Source organism: Pollicipes pollicipes, unplaced genomic scaffold (genome assembly GCF_011947565.3).
Source record: "Pollicipes pollicipes isolate AB1234 unplaced genomic scaffold, Ppol_2.1 Scaffold_7261;HRSCAF=8764_pilon_pilon_pilon, whole genome shotgun sequence".
Taxonomy (NCBI): Eukaryota; Metazoa; Arthropoda; class Thecostraca; order Pollicipedomorpha; family Pollicipedidae; genus Pollicipes; species Pollicipes pollicipes.
Genome location: NW_023597054.1, coordinates 13,971,994 through 13,987,212, shown reverse-complemented (window position 1 = coordinate 13,987,212; position 15,219 = coordinate 13,971,994). Strand labels below are relative to the sequence as shown.

The 15,219-nt window shown below is 57.8% G+C and overlaps 1 pseudogene; it reads left to right on the top strand.

Moving 5' to 3' along the window:
- The first annotated feature begins 2,425 nt into the window (after positions 1 to 2,425).
- LOC119111071 (kinesin-like protein KIF23) lies at positions 2,426 to 14,239 on the top strand (annotated as a pseudogene).
- The last annotated feature ends 980 nt before the right edge of the window (positions 14,240 to 15,219 follow it).

Below are 15,219 nucleotides of genomic sequence, written 5' to 3'. Positions count from 1 at the left end.
TTGCGAGGAACCGCCCAACCTTTATGAGAAGGTAGTGATTGGACACAAGTGGCTGCAGGCCGTGAAGAGGCCATTCCTGAATCGTGATGAGGCCTCTGTAAGTTGAATCGCCACTTCTACCGTTGCATGTTTGATGCAGTTTGAAAATTATGGTCATTTATGAAGAAGATAGAGGGTTTTTTTACTGATCTTGTTTGATCAGTTTTGTGTCACCATTGTCAACACCCGGTGTATTAAAGCTCTTAGAGAGGGAGAGAGAGAGAGAGAGAGAGAGAGAGAGAGAGAGAGAGAGAGAGAGAGAGAGAGAGAGAGAGAGAGCGAGAGAGAGAGAGAGAGATATATATATATATATATATATATATATATATATATATATATATATATATATATATATATATATATATATATATATGTATATTTGTGCACATATTACCAGAATCCAATTGAGATTTTCAGGGTTTGGGACCATTTAAAAAGTTTGGAAACTTGAAATGTCAGCTTTAAAAAAAAATTGTGTCATAGTCTGAATGTAACCAGATGAAACTTCAAATCCAGCTTGTAGCAGAACAGAACTTGTGTGGGCTGTGTGTATGATATGTACTGGCATAAAGTGCGGTTTGGTGCACCAATATGTGCATTGCCTGTTCGGTCATCAATGTATTCCTGTTGACAATGTTTTTTGTGCTTGCGTGATAGTAGCAAAGTGAATTCAATTTCTTTTTGTTTTGTTTTCTGTGGCACATCATGTGTTTTTCTATGTGTAGTAGTTGCACTGTGCACACTTCATCTGATGCAGCTTATTTAAATGCATAGTTGTAAAATCCTGTGTTTTTGTGTTTTTTTATGACAAAAGATTTAGGCATGGTATGGTGGGTATATTGAAATAAGTGGTAATTGTCATAAATATGGCACACAATGTAAGTGGTTTTGCACTTGTAGCCATCCTTTTCCCATTAATGTCTATGCCATCCAATCTCACATGACCAATATGCAAGATTTGTGTACATCACATTCAGGATGCACCTGGGCCAGTTTGCAAAACATCCCTCCACTACACTTTGTTTATGTGCCTAAACCTGGGCCATGCATATGCTGGACTCAGGTTAGGGCTAATTGTGTTGTATGCTCAGCTCATTTTTTGCTTGAAAACATGTTTTAGATGCTGTTTTCTGAAATATGTTTGGCACAACATGCATATTTACAGCATGGCAATTAAGATTGCAGCTCTGCAAGCAAGTTACATAAACTTAAGATTTGTAATCAACAGGGAATACTAATATGTTAGGTTGTAATAACAGGAAATGATCTTCTATTATGCATAGCTTGAAATGGTTTTTTGATATTTAATTACCGTAGCCACCTGCGGCCTGATGCTAAAACTTGAACCAGCCAGATTTAACCATAAATGTTCCACTTTATTGAAAGATATTATTCACTGGTTGTTTCAAAAATCACTTAATTCTGACATGTGCCCAGGTGTAAAAGCTGCTGGGTTGTAAGATGCTCAAAGTTCTACATAGTGTCAGCAAATTATATTTGACTTATTTCGGGTACACCTATCTCCTTAGTTGCCTGGTACTAAAATGGCAGTGAGTCATATTGAACCATGAATATGCTGTTTATATGAAACATTATTTTTAACCAGTCATTTGAAAAGCACTTTCAGTTGTTATATATGCCTAAATGTAAAAATTGCCCAGTTGTGAGATGTTTATAGCTGATACTTGGTGTAAGTAGATCACTGTATATATATATATATATATATATATATATATATATATATATATATATAATTTTGAAAATGATGTTTCCTGCAACCTATCCCTTAGAAAAACACACATGTGTATATATGTGTATATATATATATATATATATAGATATATATATATATATATATATATATATATATATATATATATACACACATATATATATATATATTACACATGTGTGTTTTTCTAAGGGATAGGTTGCAGGAAACATCATTTTCAAAATTTAGTGTCAGTGCTCAAAATGTTCAAAGGAAAATTGGTAATGTCTCCAGGCTGGTGATGGATGTCTTAGCCTGAAGTAAACAGAGGGATAGTTGTAGTGTGGTTCTTTTTAGCATAGGTTTAGGTAGTTACTGAAACATCACAAATTATCACTGTTCAGATGTGTTAAATCACTGCTAAATTTCTATCAGAAAGGAAGCATTCCACCCCATGGGTGTTCCATGGTCTGCTGTGTTTTTGGATATGTCTTACAAGCTCTTGCCCAGGATGACATTTTGACCAAGAGAGGCTAGCATACTGTGACTGCCAGCATGCTGACCTAATGTGGCCCAGCTCAGCGACTGCTGTCGCTGTCCGCACTCGGCCTGATCCTGTGCCCATCTTGCCAGTCGGACCAAGGCGGGCGTGCGCAAGACGCCGGTCGGCCGGCGCGGCCGGCGCTGCCCGAGGGCGTCGACCCGGTGCAGGTGGTGTGCCGGCTGCGGCCGGCCGCCGACGGCGAAGAGAAGTGTGTCGAACAGCTGGACGACACGGCCGTGCTGGTCACGCCGCCGGCCCACTCGCAGGTCCGTCCCCGCCGCCCGCCGCCCGCCGCCCGCCACCCGCCGCTCCCGGCTCGCTCGACGACGGCTACTCCGCGTGTAGCCAGCGTCTCCCCGCATGTAACCGCGTCTCCCCCACGTGTAGCCGGCGTCTCCTCGCGTGTAGCCGACGTCTCCCCGCATGTAACCGGCGTCTCCCCCACATGTAGCCGGCGTCTCCTCGCGTGTAGCCGGCGTCTCCCCGCATGTAACCGGCGTCTCCCCCACATGTAGCCGGCGTCTCCTCGCGTGTAGCCAGCGTCTCCCCCGCGTGCAGCCAGCGTCTCCCCGCGTGCAGCCAGCGTCTCCCCCACGTGTAGCCGGCGTCTCCCCGCGTATACCCAGCGTCTTCCCGCGTGTAGCCAGTGTCTCCCCCGCGTGTAGCCGGCGTCTCCTCGCTCCAAGCTGTGTCCACGCCTGTCATCTGTTAAGGCCTGTGAAACGAATTAATTTTACCGTCTGCAAGGCATGGTTGATCGCACGCCGCATGCATCCTCCTGGTCACTGCGACGCGCCGGGCGGCAGGCTTTCCGGTACGGCACGGCCAAGGAGCAGCAATACAAGTTCAACGTGGTGTTCCCGGAGTTGGCGTCGCAGAAGCAGGTGTTTGACGCGGTGGCGCGGCCTCTGGTCAGTGATCTGCTTAGTGGCAAGAATGGTCTGCTCTTCGCCTACGGCATCACAGGCAGTGGCAAGACACACACCATGATGGGTGAGGGAGCGTGCGACGGCGGTCCACAGCGTGGTCACGCCGCACCGAATAAATCCGAATGTTGTGAGGGCGCACGCGTTGAAACGTTATTGTGTGCCGGTATGACTAAGGGCATAGTTAGACGTCGAGTTGGTAGTGCGAACGTGGAGACTGTTGCCAGCCGGTATCCTGTTAACACCGGTGAACGTAAATGGCCTGCCTATGTAGTCGTTGCTAGGTGTTCCCGAAAGTTACGGCCCGAGTGGTCTCTGTTGTTGCCTGTGAAGTGCGGTCGAATGACGTGCCGTTTTGTTTTTGTTGTATTTTTTGTATGCTGCCTGCGATTGAATGTGGCTATGAACGTGCTGGCCACACTGGTTTGTGTGTCAATGTGTTCTTTGTATCTCTTGCATAAGCGTCCATTCGAAGCCTTGGTGTGGAGTTCATAATCATAAGACTTGTAGGTGCCCAGATGGGATCACTTTGAGGCAACAAGAACTAGCAGTGCATCTGTATAGGTTTCAGCTTCGCACACTGCGGACTGCCTCAGGTACTCCGTCTGACGGCGGCATCATGCCCCGGTGCATCGACGTCATCTTCAACAGCATCGTCAACTACCAGGCGCGCCGCTACGTCTTCAAGCCAGACCGTCTGAACAGTTTTGACGTGCAGAACGAGGCGGACGCCATGCTGGACCGGCAGCGGGAGATCCTCAGCACACCCAAGCCGGGAAAGACGCCGCGTAAGAGGTGAGCGACTGGGCAGGGTGGCCTTCGCCACGCTGTTAGTGCCGCCGGTCCGATCTCCAGCCGCAAAACCAGCGGCTGGAGGGCATCTGACGTGCTGGTGTGGTGTAGCGCGCTCGGTGCTGGCCGCCACAGGCTTGTACTACTTAAATAGCAAACCATGCGCTGTGGACCCAGTATGCAGAGCCCTCTGCCCAGACTAGGGGGCTAGGGTACCCTTGCTCATGCCTTAAGGCGAGATTTAGGCAAAGTTATATATATACTATATATATATATATATGTATGTATATATATATATATATGTATATATATATATATATATATATATATATATATATATATATATATATATATGCATAAAGCCCCAGATGATGAGTGGGCAGAGCGCCGTCTCCCTCCATGACGTCAATGGTGCCCTTTGTCGACGACTGACGGCCGTGCGTCGTCGGCAGGCGTGTGGCACCGGCCGGCAAGCGGCAGCGTGGACGCCCGAGGAGAGTGATGCCGGCCTCCACGCGTGTGCCAGAGATCAGCCAGGTGTCCGGCCTCGACGAGGACAACGCTTACGCCGTCTTTTGTCTCCTACGTGGAGATCTACAACAACTACGTCTACGACCTGCTTGAGGAGGTCGCCCCGGAGAATATGAAAAGTGAGGCCACGGGCAGCCCCTGTAGTTTTTTTTTTGTAGGCAGCCCCTTTGGACAAGGACGAAACACGTAGCGCCGCTGTTCGATGCTGATTTTTCAATGTGAACCCCGAACCCCGCATGCTTCAATATGATTTGACTTATTTTCTGAAAGAGGCTCGTACAATCGTACCACCACTTGGAATGCGTGTAAAACAGTTTGATGGACCTGCTCGCATTTGTCGATTTCAAAACCGACCACGCCACGCAAAACAGTAGGCGCCGGGCAAAGGTGCCCGGCTGGACGCGTCTGCCTCACACCCAGCCGGTGCGCTCGCCAGGTCGAATGCAGTCCCGCATGCTGCGCGAGGACAACAACAAGAACATCTACGTGCACGGCGTGAGCGAGGTGGAGGTGTCGTCACCGAGCGAAGCGCTGGAGGCGCTGCGGCGCGGCCAGCGGCGCCGCAAGGTGGCACACACCACACTCAACACGGAGAGCAGCCGCTCCCACTCGGTCTTCACCATCCGCGTGGTCCAGGTCAGCGGCGCCCGCCCGGCCGGTCCTGGAGACACGGGCTCCGCGGGTGTGTCAGAGCGTGCTGGGGACGGTGCTGTATGCGCGCTGGTCAGTGGTGGGACTCTGCTCTGGCGGCTGTGGCTGGGTCGGCGCCTTATACCCGGTCGTCCTCGGCCTCCGTTGTGTGGCGTGTGTGCGGTGCCCGTTCTGATGGCGGCCGTGCCCAGCGCAGTGGCCTGGTCTCGGTCGCTCTCGGCTGCCCGGCCCGACACGTGTGTCCGCCTGACCGGAGGTGCTCGCTCCACCTGGCTGCGCTGCGCGGCTGACCGGCGCCTTCGCTCCACTCGGGCCGATAGGCGCCGCTGGACCCGCGGGGTGAGGAGGTGCTCGACGACAAGGCGCTGATGGTGGTTGGCCAGCTGTCGCTGGTCGACCTGGCCGGCAGTGAGCGCACCAACCGCACCAAGAACAACGGCGACAGGCTGCGCGAGGCCGGTCCGTGAGCAGACCCCGCTCTCGTGGGCCTTTCGCTGTCTGCTGAAATGGGGCTCGTACGGTCTTAGAGTGCTTGTTAATGAGTGTCAGGTTCAAAGTCTTCTGTCGAGCAGCTCCTAGAAGCGGTTGCTGTAGGTTTGCGTTGTCGGCTATGTAACAAAAAACTTTATGTTTAAGATGTACTGGGCAGTGACATAGTCAGCTATTTATTCCTCCTTCTCCACTTGTTGGTTTCGTGGTCAATTTGTGAGCTGATCCCCATCGCACGAACTCACTGTTTGCGTGCCTCAAGTGTCTGAGTGTGCTCGGTGTCACGCGAGCCGTGCCGTCTGCGCCCAGGCAACATCAACAACTCGCTGATGGTGCTGCGCACCTGCATCGAGACGCTGCGGGAGAACCAGCTGACGGGCGCCAACAAGATGGTGCCGTACCGCGACTCGCGCATCACGCACCTCTTCAAGAACTACTTCGACGGCGAGGGCAAGGTCAAGATGGTCGTGTGTGTCAACCCGCGCGCCGACGAGTACGACGAGACGATCGTGAGTGGGGCACGGCCGCGTTACTGGGGTGAGGCGGTGGGCGAGTACGACGAGACGATCGTGAGTGGGGCGCGGCCGCGTCGCTGGGGTGAGGCGGTGGGCGAGTACGACGAGACGATCGTGAGTGGGGCGCGGCCGCGTCACTGGGGTGAGGCGGTGGGCGAGTACGACGAGACGATCGTGAGTGGGGCACGGCCGCGTTACTGGGGTGAGGCGGTGGGCGGGTACGAGACGATCGTGAGTTGGGCGCGGCCGCGTCACTGGGATGAGGCGGTGGGCGAGTACGACGAGACGATCGTGAGTGGGGCGCGGCCGCGTCACTGGGGTAAGGCGGTGGGCGAGTACGAGACGATCGTGAGTGGGGCGCGGCCACGCCACTGGGATGAGGCGGTGGGCGAGTACGACGAGACGATCGTGAGTGGGGCACGGCCGCGTCACTGGGGTGAGGCGGTGGGGCTCCGTGCGAGCGTGGAGGCTAGCGAGACGGTGGCGGGTCCCACGAGTGTTGATGAGCGGCGGCCCGCTCTGGTGTGTCGTGTGTTGTCTTTGCTGTATGACGTGGCAAACCTCTCCTGGGTGTCCGATGGTGACAGGCGGTGCCTGATGATCCCCCCCCCCCCCCCCCCACATACAAACACACCCAGCCCCCGCCCGCCGGCTCGCTCGTCGTGACCTGTATAGCTGTCGGGCACCGCCGACTATCCCGTCTTCTCCGTGAGCACGCACGCTGGTGTGTGACACCGACGCTTGCTAGCGCCAGTGTGTGACGGACGCGTGCGGCGGCGCCTGCAGCACGTGATGAGTTCGCCGAGTTGACTCAGGAGGTGGTGGTGGCGCGGCCGGCCGACCGGCCCCTGGACGTCGGCATCGGTCTCACCGCCGGGCAGGAGGAAGGCCAACCAGGTGAGAGCGGGGGACTCACACCGCGGCCGGCACCCGCACCGCTCGCTCCCGCCCCGGAGGTGCTGACCCGTCCAGCTTGCCTGGCCACTCTGCCTCAGGCCACGCAGCACTGCGTGAAGTCCGTTGCGTGCGCTGCCGGACTTTTTGTTTCAGCGCGTCTCCTTTGATAAATGCCCGCTCAAAATATGCGACCACCAGATTTAACAACACCAGCGATTTATGTGTGGCACTTTGTATGTGATGACTGAGCGAAGTTGGTGCGGTCATAGGGGTCGGTGTCAATGACCGTCAGCACGCGGCTGCTGCGTTCACGTTCGTCTTTCCTGGTGTTTCTGATCTTGGTGTGACCACCCCCTGGTGTTCAATCTCTGGTTTTAGGGCAAACCAGCGTCAGCCGATATGCCAGATTTGTGATCGAATTGGCCTGCGTCCTGGAGCGTGTCGTGACCCTTGTCAGTCCTTGTCGCCGTGACCTCTGTCAGTCCTTGTCGCCGTGACCTCTGTTAGACCTTGTGATCTTTGTCAGTCCTTGTCGCCGTGACCTTTTGCCAGTCCTTGTTGCCCGTGACCTCTGTCGGTCCTTGTCGCCGTGACCTCTATCAGTCATTGTCGCCGTGACCTCTGTCAGTCCCTGTCGCCGTGACCGCCGTGTCAGCCGGAGGCGTGACCTTTGTCGCCATCTGACCGTCAGATCCTGCGCGAGGCCCAGCGCCGCCTGGGGTCGGAGGTGGGCGCGCCGTCGGACGCCTCACCCGACGAACTGGGACCCGTCTTCTGCCTGGGGCCCGTCTGGCCCAGCATGGCCATGACGCCCGGCGAGGAGGAGGAGACGGTGCGCTGCCTGGTGCGCTTCCTGGAGCGTCGCGTCCAGTTGCGCGCCACCCTGCTGCACGACCTGCCACCGACAGCGTCAGTACCGCGGTGGCCGCCGGCGCGCCGCTGGCACGGCCCCCCGCGCACTGCCGGCGCGCGCCGGCCGGGTGCTGTGTTGTGGGCGTCCTGGGTCGGCCGCTGGGGGTAGATACATGCTAATACGGTTTGGCTAGTTGTGTGCTGGGTGGTGAATGAAAGTGTACCAGTACCCGTGGTGAGTGCGGGGCTGACACTTGCGGGTCAAACGGCGTCAACATGTCCAGAGTATGTGGCTCGCCGTAAGGCGCGCCGAAGTAAGCGGGCTGAGTTTTTCAGTATTATATAGATTTGGCTGGGTACCAAGTTCGGCGCGCACGGGCTTCCCAGGTCACGTGTTCACGGGTCCGGCACGTGCTGCGTGTTGGGTTTGAACTGAATTGACGTCACGCCGGCTGGCGACATCTGCTTCGGAATCGCGTGCGCGGTCATTGAAGGCGTCGACCCCAGCCGCGGGCAGTCGCGTCGACGCCTGACCGGCCGCCCGCGCCGCCGCCGACAGAGGACGCGTTCCGCCAGCTGCTGGTGAAGACCGAGATGGAGATGGCGGCGCTGCGCCAGGAGAACGGTACGCTGCGCGCCGCGTCGGAGGGCAGGCGGCCGGCGCACGGCCGCGCTCGAGGCGCGCCTGGCCAGCGCCGAGGCCGCCAACGACAGCCTGACGCGCCGCTTCCGCGAGCTCAACGACAACCAGGCGGCGCTTGTCAACGAGGTGAGCCGGTCGGGCGGGGTGATGGCCGAAGTCCTGGCGCGGAGGGCAGGGGTGGACCGCATGGTTTGGGCGAGGGTTTGGTGCCGGATATGGGTGCACGGAATGGCTGCAAGCGATCAGGCCTGTGTCGCTTATATTATTTGTTTTCTTTCCACTCTTCAGTGAGGGTCACGACTGCGTAATATTCAGTTCCTGGTTTGATGTTTGGGTGTGCGTTTTCGTTGTGCCGCGGTAGATAGCGGTGGATACCCATGGTCGCCTGCGCATAGGCCATCAGCAGGTAGAAAAATAGATGCATCGTCCGGTAAAGGGACGTACGTAGCGCCACCCAGTTAGGCAATTGCATTATATGTACTCAAAGTGAACAAACCGCCAAACGCATGTCAGTTGGAGTGCGTCTGACGGCCACCGCTGTTGAGACCCTCGCCTGGGTCCGTCCGTTGCGCCGTCCGCCGGGCGGGCCGCTTCGTCGCCACGTGCCCTGTCACTTGGTGTCCGTCGCCCCGCACGTGTCGCCCGGCCGGTGGACCCTGCTGGCCGGCCGCCTGTCTGACAGCTGGACGAGAAGGAGATGAAGCTGAACCAGGAGGGCCTGGAGCGAGAGGCGCGTCAAAGCAGCGCATGAAGACCAGGATGCAGATCGAGAAGGAGCGGCTCGCCTCCGACATGAAGAACAAGATCAAGGTCAACCGGGAGCAGATGAAGGTGAGTCAGCAGCTCCGATCGGTTGCGCCTTCATGGCTTTTGTCATTGGTAATGATTTTAGATAATTTTCCTGTTCCCGCAGATTCGTTGTCATTGTCAGGATCGGCTCTGTCTGTGGAATTAGAAAAGGTTCTGCGTGGAATTTCTCGAATTTTTGGAGGGCGCTCAACAACACCCATGCGACGGTCGCTCGGCGGCTTGCTCGACACACGGGTCTAACCCGCGTTCCGGTGGCGTAGTCGCACTCGGCTGTCTGACGCCTGCGCCCTGGGACGGTCGCTGGGCGGCTTGCTCGACACACGGGCATAACCCGCGCTCCGGTGGCGTGGTCGCACTCGGCTGTCTGACGCCTGCGCCCTGCGACGGTCGCTCGGCGGCTTGCTCGACACACGGGTCTAACCCGCGCTCCGGTGGCGTGGTCGCACTCGGCTGTCTGGCGCCTGCGCCCTGGGACGTCCTGACTGCGGCGTCGGTCGGCCTGGGTCGTCCGTAACACAGCGCCGCCGCCGCTGCCGCCAGACGGAGATCCGCGCCAAGGACGAGAAGCTGCGCGCGCTGCGTGACATCATCAACAACGACGACGCGCGGTTCGCTGTGCCGTCGGCGCCGCCGACGCCGGCGCCGCGGCCCAGCGTGTCGGGCGAGGCGGCCATCCGGCCGTCGCGCTCCGACCCGCGCCTCTCGGCCACCCCCCAGCCCAAGCGGGTGAGTGTGGGACGCGCCGCGGCCCGCCGGTGACGTATGTGCTCAGATGTGGCGGCACCGGCGGCCGCCTGTGGCTGCTGTCAGTCGACGCGGTGTCGAACGCCAACTGTCACGGCTGACCAGGCTGTGACCGTCGGCGAGCTGAGTCTGCCGCAGACGTGGCGGCGTAGCTGTCGGCGCTTTGGTGGCGATTCGAAGGGAGTGACAGACGCTGTCGGATGGTGCCACAGCGCCACGTGGGCTCAGTTCCCGTCTGAGGTGGCGTGTTTTCCCGGCGGGGTGATGCATTTACCGCGGACGGTTGTGGTATCGCATGCCATAATGGTATGCTATCTGCCATGCCTGGTAAAAGTCCGCCGGCTTGGTCAGGCTTGGTGGGAGCTGATTGTGGTGCTGGCAGAGTAAACAGTCCACGCGGCAAAATTTCGTTTTCAGCGATGCCATTAAAAAAAACCGGAAGATGGATGATGGTGCGTGCTGGGTGTGGGCGGTCAGCATGTGTGTCTGGGGCGGTCGCGCTGAAGGTTGGCCACAAGCCACCTGCCTTTGGCGCCTTATGTGCGACCGCTAGCACGCGGCCGCAGCTGTGTCGGTCGCTTCGCCGGCGGGCGGTGCTCTGACGGCCGCCTCCACCGTCGGGCGGTGCTCTGACGGCCGCCTCCACCGTCGGGCGGTGCTGCGGTGCTCTGACGGCTGCCTTCGCCGGCGGGCGGTGCTCTGACGGCCGCCCTCGCCGTCGGACGGTGCTTTGACGGCCGCCTCCGCCGTCGGGCGGTGCTCTGACGGCCGCCTCCACCGTCGGGCGGTGCTGCGGTGCTCTGACGGCTGCCTTCGCCGGCGGGCGGTGCTTCTGACGGCCGCCCTCGCCGTCGGACGGTGCTTTGACGGCCGCCTCCGCCGGCGGGCGGTGCTGCGGTGCTCTGACGGCTGCCTTCGCCGGCGGGCGGTGCTCTGACGGCCGCCTCCGCCGTCGGGCGGTGCTCTGACGGCCGCCTCCACCGTCGGGCGGTTGCTGCGGTTGCTCTGACGGCCCGCCTCCGCCGCAGACTGTGCCCATCGCCAATCCGCGCCACCGCCGCTCCAAGTCGACTGACGCCGAGGTGTGGCTGGACCATCGCCCCGGCCACGTGCTCGAACTGGCCACCATTTTCCAGGTAACGAGCTGCGGCCGGCCGCTGTCTGTCGGCCATCCGGTAGGCTGCCAGTGGACCGATAACGGGTTGATGACGGGTGGCGCTGAAGGGTTACGGGAAACACTGCTGGAGAACGCTGACTGATCTCTGCGTGTCACATATGCTGCCTGCCTCGCTCTACCACAAGCGCACCAACTCCCCGTACTCAAACCCCAGCACCGCAGTCCCCTGGGCTAACTCGTGGCCGTCGGTACGCTTGGTCTCTCGTGTCCCCTGCGTGTTTGTCCCGTGCGGGCTTTCAGTGCGCACTCGCGGTCCGCTTGCAGCCAAAGATGAAGAAGCGCAAGTCGGTGACGAAGCTGGACGCCAAGGACGTGAATCAACGACAAGACGTCCAAGTACGTGCTGACCCATCAGGACCAGGACTCGGCCGGCGAGGTGGAGACGCACAAGATCAAGGTGAGCCTGCTTGCTCGCCCCTTCCCGCCCATCCTGCTCATCAGCTGCTCGGCAGGGCGCGCGCTTCACTAATGCGAATTTAGTCCGTGGGAAACGCTTTCCTCCGTCTGTGTTCAGTGTTCGTTCTGCTTTGTGTCTTATGCGCGGGTCGCGTGCTTTCTGACGGGGCCCATCAGCATCGACTCGCAGAGCGAAGATGTAAACAGCTGTCTTGAGTGCACCACCAGCAACTGTCCAGCAACTGTCTGTCAGCTTTCGGACTGGTCCGCCTTCGCCGGCGCACCACACACACCAGCGCCACCGTCTGGTGCCGCTGCCCCGGCCGTGTCTAACGTCGGACCCTCTCTGCCGGCGCAGGGTGACGTGGTGCCGACGGTCGGCGGCGGCCGCGCCGTTATCTTCAACGACATGGAGACGCTGTGCGCCTGTCCAACCGGGCGCCAAGCGGCCGTCCGACGAGCTGGGGCCCGGCGTGGACCGTGAGCAGACCCGCGACCGCTGCTCCACTGCGCTCGAGGGACACTCCAAGCGGCACAAGACCCTGAGCGCGCCGCGCGGCCGCTGCGTGGCGGCGTCCACTGGCAGCTCGGGCGGGGTGTGGGCGTCGCCGGCGCGGCACTGTGCGGGTAGTGGTGGCGAGTGGCGCCGCGGGGAGCCGCGGACTGTGCCCGGGCAAGGTGGCCCAGGCCGCGTGCGGTGCGTGGGGACAGTTGCGACCGCTGCGGTGGCACGTGCTGTGTATACGGTGATCGTGCCGGCTCAGCACCAGACTGCAGGTTGTGCAGTTGGCCGAGCGCTGGACGGCAGACTGCTACGGACCGGACTGGACGGCAGGCTGCTACGGACCGGACTGGACGGCAGGCTGCTACGGACCGGAATGGACGGCAGGCTGCTACGGACCGGACTGGACGGCGTGCTGCTACGGACCGGAATGGACGGCAGAGTGCCGGCCTTGCGGTGGCGACGCGCGCCGTTTTATAATCGCGCGGATCGGGGCGTGCTCGCGGATGTGAATAGTATTTTACGCCGGGACGTGCGCGTGTTGCCGTGGGCGTCCGAGTGTATGGCGCTGGGGAATGGTCTTCTGTCGCCTGTGTAGTGACACTCGCGCGGGGCTTGTAGTGCCCTGTAGCACCCCTGCCGATGGGTTGATGTAAGTGCGTGAGCCGAGCCGCGCAGCATTTAACCGCGTACTTAATGTCTGTCCCTCGTTGCTAGGCTGAGCTTTCGTGTGCGTGTGCCCGGTCTTGTTATAACCAGCTACCATGTACCAGATACCTAGGCGTTACAATAAACCATGCAACTGTCTTCTGTTGCTCTGCGGCGACGAGGGTAACGGCTGACTGTCGAGGGACAAACGAGTGCTCGCTTGAGCCCTTCTTAGAAACTGGCTTGATGCTCTGCATGACCACATGGTCGTCGTGTGTAAGAAAGTGCATGTAGGTTGTGAGGCACGTGTCGGTACGATCGCGATGTGCTACGAGCGCAGCCGAAAGTCGCCATCTGCGCGCCGGCCAAAAGCTGCTGAAGACTGCTGAGGAGTCCCTAGTTGAGGTTCTTTGCCATATTCACTTAGAGTACAATGGGTTGGTAAATATATACGGGGATGGTTCCAAGCCAAGAAGGGACGAGGTGTGTGCCGGTTGGCCAAGTTTTCACATGTTACATCACATGGTGCTACACTATGCTCAAGTGTGCACTGCTCGATTGTTACTGTTAGATTGCGCTGTGAGAGAGGTGCTGTCTTTACGCAGAGAACTACCGAGCGGAGCGTCATTTATATGTACCAGACTCTATGCAGCATGTGAAACTAAGCATGCCTTAGTGAAGGACATCCTGACAGCGGGTGGCAGTTTTTGAGAGGGCCGGAAAACACGGCGGTTTTTGTTTGGGTGTCATTGGGCTGGTGGGGATGGAAGAGTCGACGCTGCTGCTAAAGGGAACGCAGACGGCCCTCCACTTTGCTTTGGTCCAAGCACCACGCTTCAAGCGGTTGTTGTCTGGTCGTTTGGCAACACAAACTGGCACACAGGCTTGCGACCAGCTGAGCACAGATACCGACGATAGCATGAATAATAAACTCAGACAAGACAAGACACGGTGATGATTGGGTGTCCTCCCAACGCGACAGCAGCAGGAACGAAGTCGGCCATTTATCGCCTCATTATCGGCTACACCTACGGAGCTCACATTTTCTAGCAGGTCAATGTGATCACACACTGATAGTTGCCCATGTGACTACGCAGTGTCACTACTGGAGCTGGGCGGCAGCGTTCCTTTGGCCCGTACGCCCGGCCGGGAATGGCTGCCTTACTTCATTAGGGAGGAACCTGTCTGAAGCGAGGGCCATTTAAACTTTGCAGAGCACGTAGACTCTCAGATAATCTGTTAACCCGTGTAATGCTCCGCGACTGTGTGCGACTCCAGCTTTGAGACGCCTGTCAGGCTCGATGACTCGGAGCGCTTGGCGCGCCATCTGCGCATGCGCCGGATGACTAAAGATCGCCTGGCAAAGAAGTAGGCTCTAAATGGCTGCCTGCAGTCGAAACCCAAATGCTAATGATTAATGCTTACGCTGGGGGCTAACCACTGTGATGAGTAGTTTTCCTCTTGCATACGCGGGCGTTGCAACACGACACCATTGCAAGTGTCAAAAGTGGGTGTCAAAATCGCAAGTTGCATGGTTTTGTTCTCATTCGAGATCAGGTGGAGAAATGCTAAAATGATATGCCAGGTTATATTCCAGTGGATGGATGTGGATAGATACATACCAGTGGGCACATGCATTCCCAGTGTGTGGACCATCCGTGAAGCAAATCCCACCTCCCCGAGTTATGTGGAAGCCGTCACCGAAGCCCGGCCGGCGGACGGCTGGTCGGTGGGTCAAACTGAGGCGCACTGAGGGCTCGCGCCGCACGTGCAGCGTTTGTGCAAATAATCGGTAGCGGTCAATGGGCAGATGGCCTGGGCCAGTCTGACACGGAGTGGTCCCACCTGCCACGTTGAAATTATTTGGTACTGTTTGCCTTTAAGACCGAAACAAACTACGTTTTTTCGCGTTACACTGGCAGTGGGAACACTTGAAAAAGGCTACGCATACTTAGGACTGATCTCTGCCAAGCTTTCGATCAATGCAGAATGACCTGCAGGGACATTGGATGTAGTTTATAGTCCGAAGGTGGTCTGGTAGATGCCTTCGACGAAACCTTTAGGCCAGGGTCCGATGAACGCTTGTCATGGCAAATTTGAGGAATATGTACCGAGACATGCCACACCCCAGCATTATCCCATGGGAAAGCGTTGACCTGCGGGTGACCTGGCCGTGGTCAGTCTGGCTGCAAGCCGCGGCCGCCCGCTCTCCGCTGCCCGCACACACGCTGCGCAGATCGGTACCGTTTATTATGAACCGGGCGTGGCGGCCGACAGACGGGCAGACGGCGCCGCCGCCGCCGCACCGGGCGCGGCCGGCCGGGCCGTCTCGGCGGAATGTCACCGGGCGGT